The 7,572-nt window shown below is 31.7% G+C and overlaps 1 pseudogene; it reads right to left on the reverse strand.

Annotated features, from left to right (window-relative positions):
- Positions 1 to 413: 413 nt before the first annotated feature.
- On the reverse strand, positions 414 to 6,402 carry LOC149550764 (receptor-like protein 4; annotated as a pseudogene).
- Positions 6,403 to 7,572: the final 1,170 nt, after the last annotated feature.

The raw sequence follows: 7,572 nt of genomic DNA on the forward strand, positions 1-7,572 counted from the left end.
AATTTAACACATGGGGGGGGGGGGGGGGGGGGGCGGGGGTATTTAAATTAAATTTAAATACACTAGGCAAGTGAACTTATTTAATTAAATAAATTTAATTAAATAGGTAAAAGAATATGACAAATATAACTACTTAATAAATAAATAATTTTAATGTCAAGGGCAATATTAAATAAATTAATGAAGTCTTTAGGGATGATTTTAAGCGTCTACACCTCTATAATCATCATTTCTTGCTTTTCACACCCAATTACATAGAGGGAATAACTAGTTGTTTGAAATGTCTTTTAATATAGCCACTTCTATTGATTCATGCATGGATATGCCTAGAACTACTAAAACACAAATCATGCAATGTTTTAAGATTGATTGGTCTAGTGTGTTGTGAGATGATGGATCCATCATTAAATGACCTACAAAGCCTTAGGGACTCATCCTTCCATCTCATTGCCATTAAATAATACCATTTGAAGTTGTCAAAAGCCTAGACTGTTTAGAATCATGCATGTGTTTATTCAAAAAATCCCCTTTTCTAAGAGATACCTATCCAAGCTCCAAAAAAATACTGCCTTTCAAACTATAAGAGCTCAAGTTCAGGCTTATAAAGGTCAAGAAAGTGGTGATTTTCTCACTAATAAAAATCTAAATCTTTAAACTTTGACTCCCAAAATCAAAGCACATTATAACAAGAGCAGAGCTATCTTTATTAGTGCCATACATTCCATGTAGAAGGAGCACATGGATCTCCATTACATCGCATTCAATCAAGATTTTGAAACAATTCTTTGAATGCTATCATAGTTAAAACTTTTGATGTTTCAGTTGTGAAATCCATTAGAATCAATGCATAGTTCTCAAGACCACTAATTATTGGAGTTCCAGTAAGAGGTGCTAACATTATGCTCATTGTTGGTTTGGTAAAGTTGTGAGTAGTCTGTTGCCAATGAAATGTAATGAAGCTTCCTACTCCCTTGACGATATCTATCCGGTGTAAATTGATGCCATTGAAAATAATGTCAAACACTTGCTTCCCAATAGCAGTAATACTTGAATCAATTTATGCAAGGTGAGAAACCAAAGCCTATAGTGCAACCTTGTAACAACATACTCATAGTCTACATTAGAAGTGAATGTAAGAGGAGTTTAATATAAATGAGCCGAGAAATAATCACGAGCTTGATTTGTACTCTTTATTAGATTTTGGGTCAACAACTCCTTGCTTCCATTGAGGCTATTAACACCATTGATGTTCGATTTCCAAGCACACCCAGACTTATTTGTATCATTCTTAAAGCCAGGACCAAGAGCCACATGTCAAGTGGCAAAAATTCACCAAGATTACATGCTTACCAATTGAGGGTGAAGCATAAGACAATGAAGTTACCTAATGATTTAAAATGACCCAACAATAGGGGGATATGTAGCAATGCTATATAGGCATATTGTAACTCCACCATCTTTTGCAGAAGTAAAACAATCTAAATAAGTAGAAAACTTGGCAGCTTCATCTAACCAAGGTGATCTCCAACTGAAGAAGACTTCCCTTATGGAGTGCACATCTCTTATATTAGATTGGATCAATAGATAATGTGGCAATTAGCAGTCCATGCCCATTACTTAACAATCTTTGATGAATTTAAGTGTGATTTATCTCTTCCTCATGAATGCAAAAATTTGTACTTTAAACTTGCAGTTGTAGTCCTCCATCCTTTCCACATTGGATGACTATTCATGAGAAGAAGCTAGGGATATATTGAAATTTTAAGAAAATTTGGGCAATGTTTCTTCTCAATTAATATGGACGATGAAGGTAGTTGAAGCCGGGTCGACATAGGTTGTGTATGTTATAGTCTAGCCTATCTAAAATTGATGCCTTACAGTTTTTCTCTATCACTACTAGCACCTATTATGCACAGATTGTATTGATTTTGAATATAATTTCACGATTGTAGATATGAATCAATCTTAATTATTATTTTCACAATTTTCCCATGTAGTGTTAAACTTAGTAGTTATCTGGGCTAATTTATTGCCCCACATTTGGTAATCATTTTTTACCTTTCATGGATTTGTCTAATTAACATTTATTTCAAGGTAAAATTTCCTTCCATAAATAAATTACTATATGTTTATTTGATCGAGAGGCTTAAAATTATTGTAAATCAATTTTTGTAAGGTCTTTGAATAATGTAAAGCTACACTTAGTTTCTTCTTCTTGTTGAATTCAGCACTTTTTAAATGTTTTTTCTAGTGTTGGACTTATCATAGAGAACTAAGATAAGTGTTCTCATCTAGGTCAGTTTAGAGGCATTTTCATTCAGCCTATAATGTCATTTCTAAAATCTTACAACTTGAAAGTTAAATGCCAAGAGGCTATGCACATACTGCATGAGCTGCATAGAGATTTTGTATTCTTTCGTTTTTGTATGGTATTTTGTTAAGGAAAATGTTATTGATCTCTAATTTATAGTTGGAAGCAACTACAAAGTGGGAAGTTAAGTCCCAGAGCCTTCCTTGCATTGCATTTCGAAAGAAATTCTATCTTTTCAGTTCCCATTTTAATTTTAAAATCTTGCAGAAAGATCTAGAATTCACAAAGGTTATTCATGGGGATATCTTAGATGCTTTTCAAAACATTCTTAGAAGACACCATCAACAAAGGTTGCAGCAACAACGTATACAATAGGAAGAATTAGTAAGTGAATTTTTTATTCTTTATTGACCTTTCACATTCTACTTATGGTTTTGAACTTCTAGGTTGTGCTTGTCTGAATGAAGGTTTTCCCAGTGGAAAAATTAATTCTTTGCTTGCTTTGGCATTTAGATTTTCCATGGTAGTGCTTATTGTACTTAACGAATTTATTTCAAGTTTTCATGTATTCTTGTAGATGAATTAAATAAGTGATGTTGTTTCTTAAATAGGATACTGATTGTTTGTTTCTCTGTTTGATGAAGAATTTATTTTATCATGAAAAATCCTCTTTTGATTTTGATATTTACTTAGAATGTGTAGCAATCTATAATTAGTACTTATATTAATTCTAACCTTCAGCTTAAGACATACAGAGTTTTTCTTGTTTAAGGTACTACTTTTCTTTTCTTTTCTAATTCTATAAGGACTTTGTATGTGGCAAGTGCTTCTTAATGTCGATCCTTTTGATATTGATGTACAACAAAAGATTGAAGAAATGATTCAATAGGTATATGCATCTTTAAAGAAAAATCAATAGACCACAATGATCTAACTGAAGTAATAATTTCTAAGAGCTTCAGGATCTACCTATATTTAATGTTTGAAATCTAGTCATTTTTATTGGACCCAATAGGACCTCATAAATTACTCTAGAGGAGAGGCCTGAAATTCATGATGTGTGATTACAAATTATAAAATTGTCTGTAGACAAACATTTCTTAAAGAAAGGTAGTACATATTATATGCATATTTGCCTGTAGCTTCTTCAAAAGACCTTGGATAAGTATTTCTATGTAATTGAATCATTTCCATGATCATCTTCTGATGTTTTCTATAAATCTATTTTCTATAAATGAAAATTTTATTGATACATAATGATCTTTGCTGTATAATTGATTTGGTCATCTATTTTATAGTCTGTATTGCAAATATATCACTGAAACTCCTACTCATTTCTAAAGCATTGTGAAATTACTAATCAAGACAGTTTGATAATACATCCTAATAATAAAATGACCAGAATCAAAGAAATGATGCATCTTTAATATAATTTTGGTTCTAAAGTGCAATGCATTTCATATCTTTTGTCAAATCCAATGGTCAACTTATTTTAAAAGCATCAATTTGTGTCTCTAATCCATTGTTGATCTTTCTTTAGCATTTATTTTCTTTAAGAAATCATGCAATACTACCCCTAATTGCCGGACATTGAAGAATTGTCTAGTCCATGGCCCTTAAATGAACAATGTTGACCAAGTTGAGGTTAGAAACCTTATTCAACATGCTTTCACTAATTTTTTTTGCTTCGGCTTCTACATCAACACTCATATAGGGGATATGAGCCCGCAACAAAGATGAAGATTATCAATCTATGGTGCAAGTTAATCAGTGAGGAAGAGTTCTTAAACCTTATTGTGTGATCAACAAATATGAAGTGCCTCACACCCTTGTAAGTATTTCAATATTCTTAGCTTCTTTGAGGCATTCTATAAAACAGTTCACATGCCTTACCTATGATTTGACATTTTACATGCATCTTACACTCTCTCATCTGGTTGATGATGGATTACAAAGAGTGATCTAAAATGATGATGCTAAAAAACACACATAATCAAATCCAAAATGAACTTGCATTACAAATGGATTGTGGAAATCTAATATTGTTAATTTTGCATGCATGTCTACCAGGACAATCACAACTTAAACATATATATCAAATATATATGTCGTTGGCTTTGATCTGCCTTTTACTTAACAATCGTGGCATCGCTAAGTCGGGATTCAATAATAATTGTTTTTAAGACTAAACATAATTATTAATGATATTAACCGAGTCCTGATACTTAATTGAGCTTTGCAGTGACTGGACACTTGTCATGATTCTGGATGAATCTAGGCACATGGAAAAACATTCCCCAAATTGTCCCAAAATTCATCTCAAGCTGCAAATTTTTCTTTTAGTCAATAGTTGGGATTTCGGGTAGAATTTTTTAGTATACATGTCCCAATTTTGGGTTAATTTTATTTATTTATATAAAATATTATATATATATATATATATATATATATATATATATAAAATTTATACTAATTATTATAATAGTTATAATATAATGTAAATAAAGGATTTTCTTTTCTATTATAGAAATGATTTTCTTTTCTATCATAAACTTTTTATTGTAAAGATGATATGAAAAACTCAATGAAGATATATTAAATTTTATAAAATAAAATTATTGCAAGATATGAAACAAGTGCCACATAGTGGCTTAGTACTTGCCTTTAGTTTTTATACAAGTCTAATTTAAATTTAATAAATTATTATAATATATAAAATATTTTAATTAATAAAATGTTATATAATTATATTTTTCGATAATGATGTTAATTTAAATTTAAATGTTATTCATAAATATAATCATTGATATATATGTTCTATTACATATATCATATGGTTATAATTATATTATATTATATTATATTATATTAGAAATAACTATATTATGTTTTATTATATAATAAATAATTATCATATAAAAATAATAATATTTTTGTAATAATAATAAATCTTAAATGATTATATAATATACGTAATATTATTTTTAATTGAATGACAAAAATTATATTATAATTTATAGAAAAATACATTATTAAAATATAAAATATAAACCAATGTAGTTACATTAAAAAAATAAAAATATTAATGTTAATGAATCACATTGAAAATGAAATATTTAGCTCTTATATCTGGCCAATATAAGAGCTAAATGAAATCTATCAAATCCGGCCAATATAAGAGCTAAATGAATTCATACAATCATAACTTAGAAAAAAAAAATTATAAAAAAATTTAAGTTAAAATTTTTGCATCTATGTTATGTAATATATTAGTTTTGATTAAGTAAAAACAGGTTCTAAAAGACTCGAAATCTTTTACATAAAACTAGAAGTCTAGAGATAAACAAGAGAAGTAAACAACATAGAAAAGAAACAAAGGACAACATGAGACAAACCTCCAAAAAGAACATCCATGAGGTCACCCAAGACAAAGCTAGAAAAGACAGCAAAAGAATAGCAAAAAATTAGCAACAAACTAGCTAAGTAGTCTTTATTAGGTCAACAGCCTGATTTACCAAAATATGCATATTTTCAGCAACGGCCTTCACCTTGTCCATTTTACTAACTTCCTCATTCTTCTTAGAATGACCTCAGGTGCATTTTTTGGGGCCCTGGTTCTCTGTCACCAGAGGGGAGTCTTGCCCTTTTTCATTCTCAAGCCGCTTGAAGAGGTTACCAACATTATCAACCATCTGTTTGAACAACTTTTCCAAATTACCCAGCTTAGCATCGATTTTAGACACCTTCCCCTAAATACCACTAATAGCTTTATCAAGCACCCTGTGTTTGGCCTCGAGCTATGGTATCTTATGCATAAGGTTTTTAATTTCTTCTGCATTTCCAATAACCTCTAAAAGCCTATCTATGTGTTGGCCAAGTGTATGTTCACCTCTAGCAATTTTACTAACTTGCTCCATTTCCTTGCCAAGCATCTGGATTTGTTGCTTTAGGAAGCCAATCTCCTTCATGATTGTGCTAGAGTTACCAAAAAAACCTTTAGACAACCCGAGCCCACCATCAGTATTATCATCCAAATCTAGAAGATGCCCCTGTTCCCCATCATCCTCATTTTTCAAATCCCCATTTTTCATAGTTTTTAACCTCTCCTCCTATTGCCTCGAAGATTTTCTTTTCCTTTCCAGTCAATGAGCCAGAGGCTCATCCTCAGAAGGGGGAGAGGCCTGGTCATCATGAAAACCCTTAATACCCTTTCCTTTACCTCCACTCCTCTTTTTATAGTGATATTTCACTAATTCCTCCCAGAAATCACTTTCCTAGTCAGAATTATAGTCAACACCCATATTTTTCTTCTTTCTAGAACTACAACCAGAGTCCTTTTTCAAACTCCCCATACCCCCCTTGGCTTCATCTTGGGTATCTAAATCACAACCCTTATCAGGGAGACTCCCTTCCATATCATAGTCTACCCCTTTCAAATGGCCCCTGGGTTTTACAATCTTCTTGGATTTTAACACATTCATTATAAGGACCATAAGACCCTTGTGGAAAACATGTTAACCATTCGAGTCTTTCTGAATAGCATAAGTGGAGATGCTAAGAGATTTCATTAAGTAAAATGGGAAGTTGATCCTAACATCATGCCTAAAGTGATTGGCCAACATGAAATGGTACCATACAACTTAGTAAATCTCCTATCTAAAGTGAGATATTCCATCATCACAAAAAGCACAAATCACCATGGTTGAGAAATAGAGGCTGGGTTGAAATATGAATTACCTTCTTTCACCAAGCACCTTTTCTCCTACTTTGTCTCCACAAATTCATCTATGGCCCTATCTGAGAGCTTCTTCTCCCAATAAAAGTTAATCCCATCCATGTCCAGCCCTATGGCCTTTGTAATTACTTCTTTGGTAACTTCCATTCGCTGGTTACCAACCATAACAGAGCCATCCTTCCAAGATTTAATAAATTGATGCATAATGGTAGGATTTTTACCTTTAAGCCTTTCCATGTACCCTGTGAAATTTTGTGCCTTAAAAAATCCCAGACATCCATCTTGTTCATCCACTCTGAGCAGCTTGTCATCTCCACCCTTTTCCTTTTTCCTCCCATATTCCCTTCACCAATTTTGTTGGTTTTCTTTCTTTGAAATCCCCAATTCACTTTGTAACAAAAGGCAACACCACATTAGAAGAGAAAAATGGCAAAAACTACCCAGAATTTGTGCAAATAAATGCTTGACTTTATAAAAATCATTACCCACCACACTTTGAAAGAGTTCTCCTCATAATTACAAATTA

Source organism: Cupressus sempervirens, chromosome 6 (genome assembly GCF_028749045.1).
Source record: "Cupressus sempervirens isolate cs-2001-9-10 chromosome 6, ASM2874904v1, whole genome shotgun sequence".
In the NCBI taxonomy this organism is placed as follows: domain Eukaryota; kingdom Viridiplantae; phylum Streptophyta; class Pinopsida; order Cupressales; family Cupressaceae; genus Cupressus; species Cupressus sempervirens.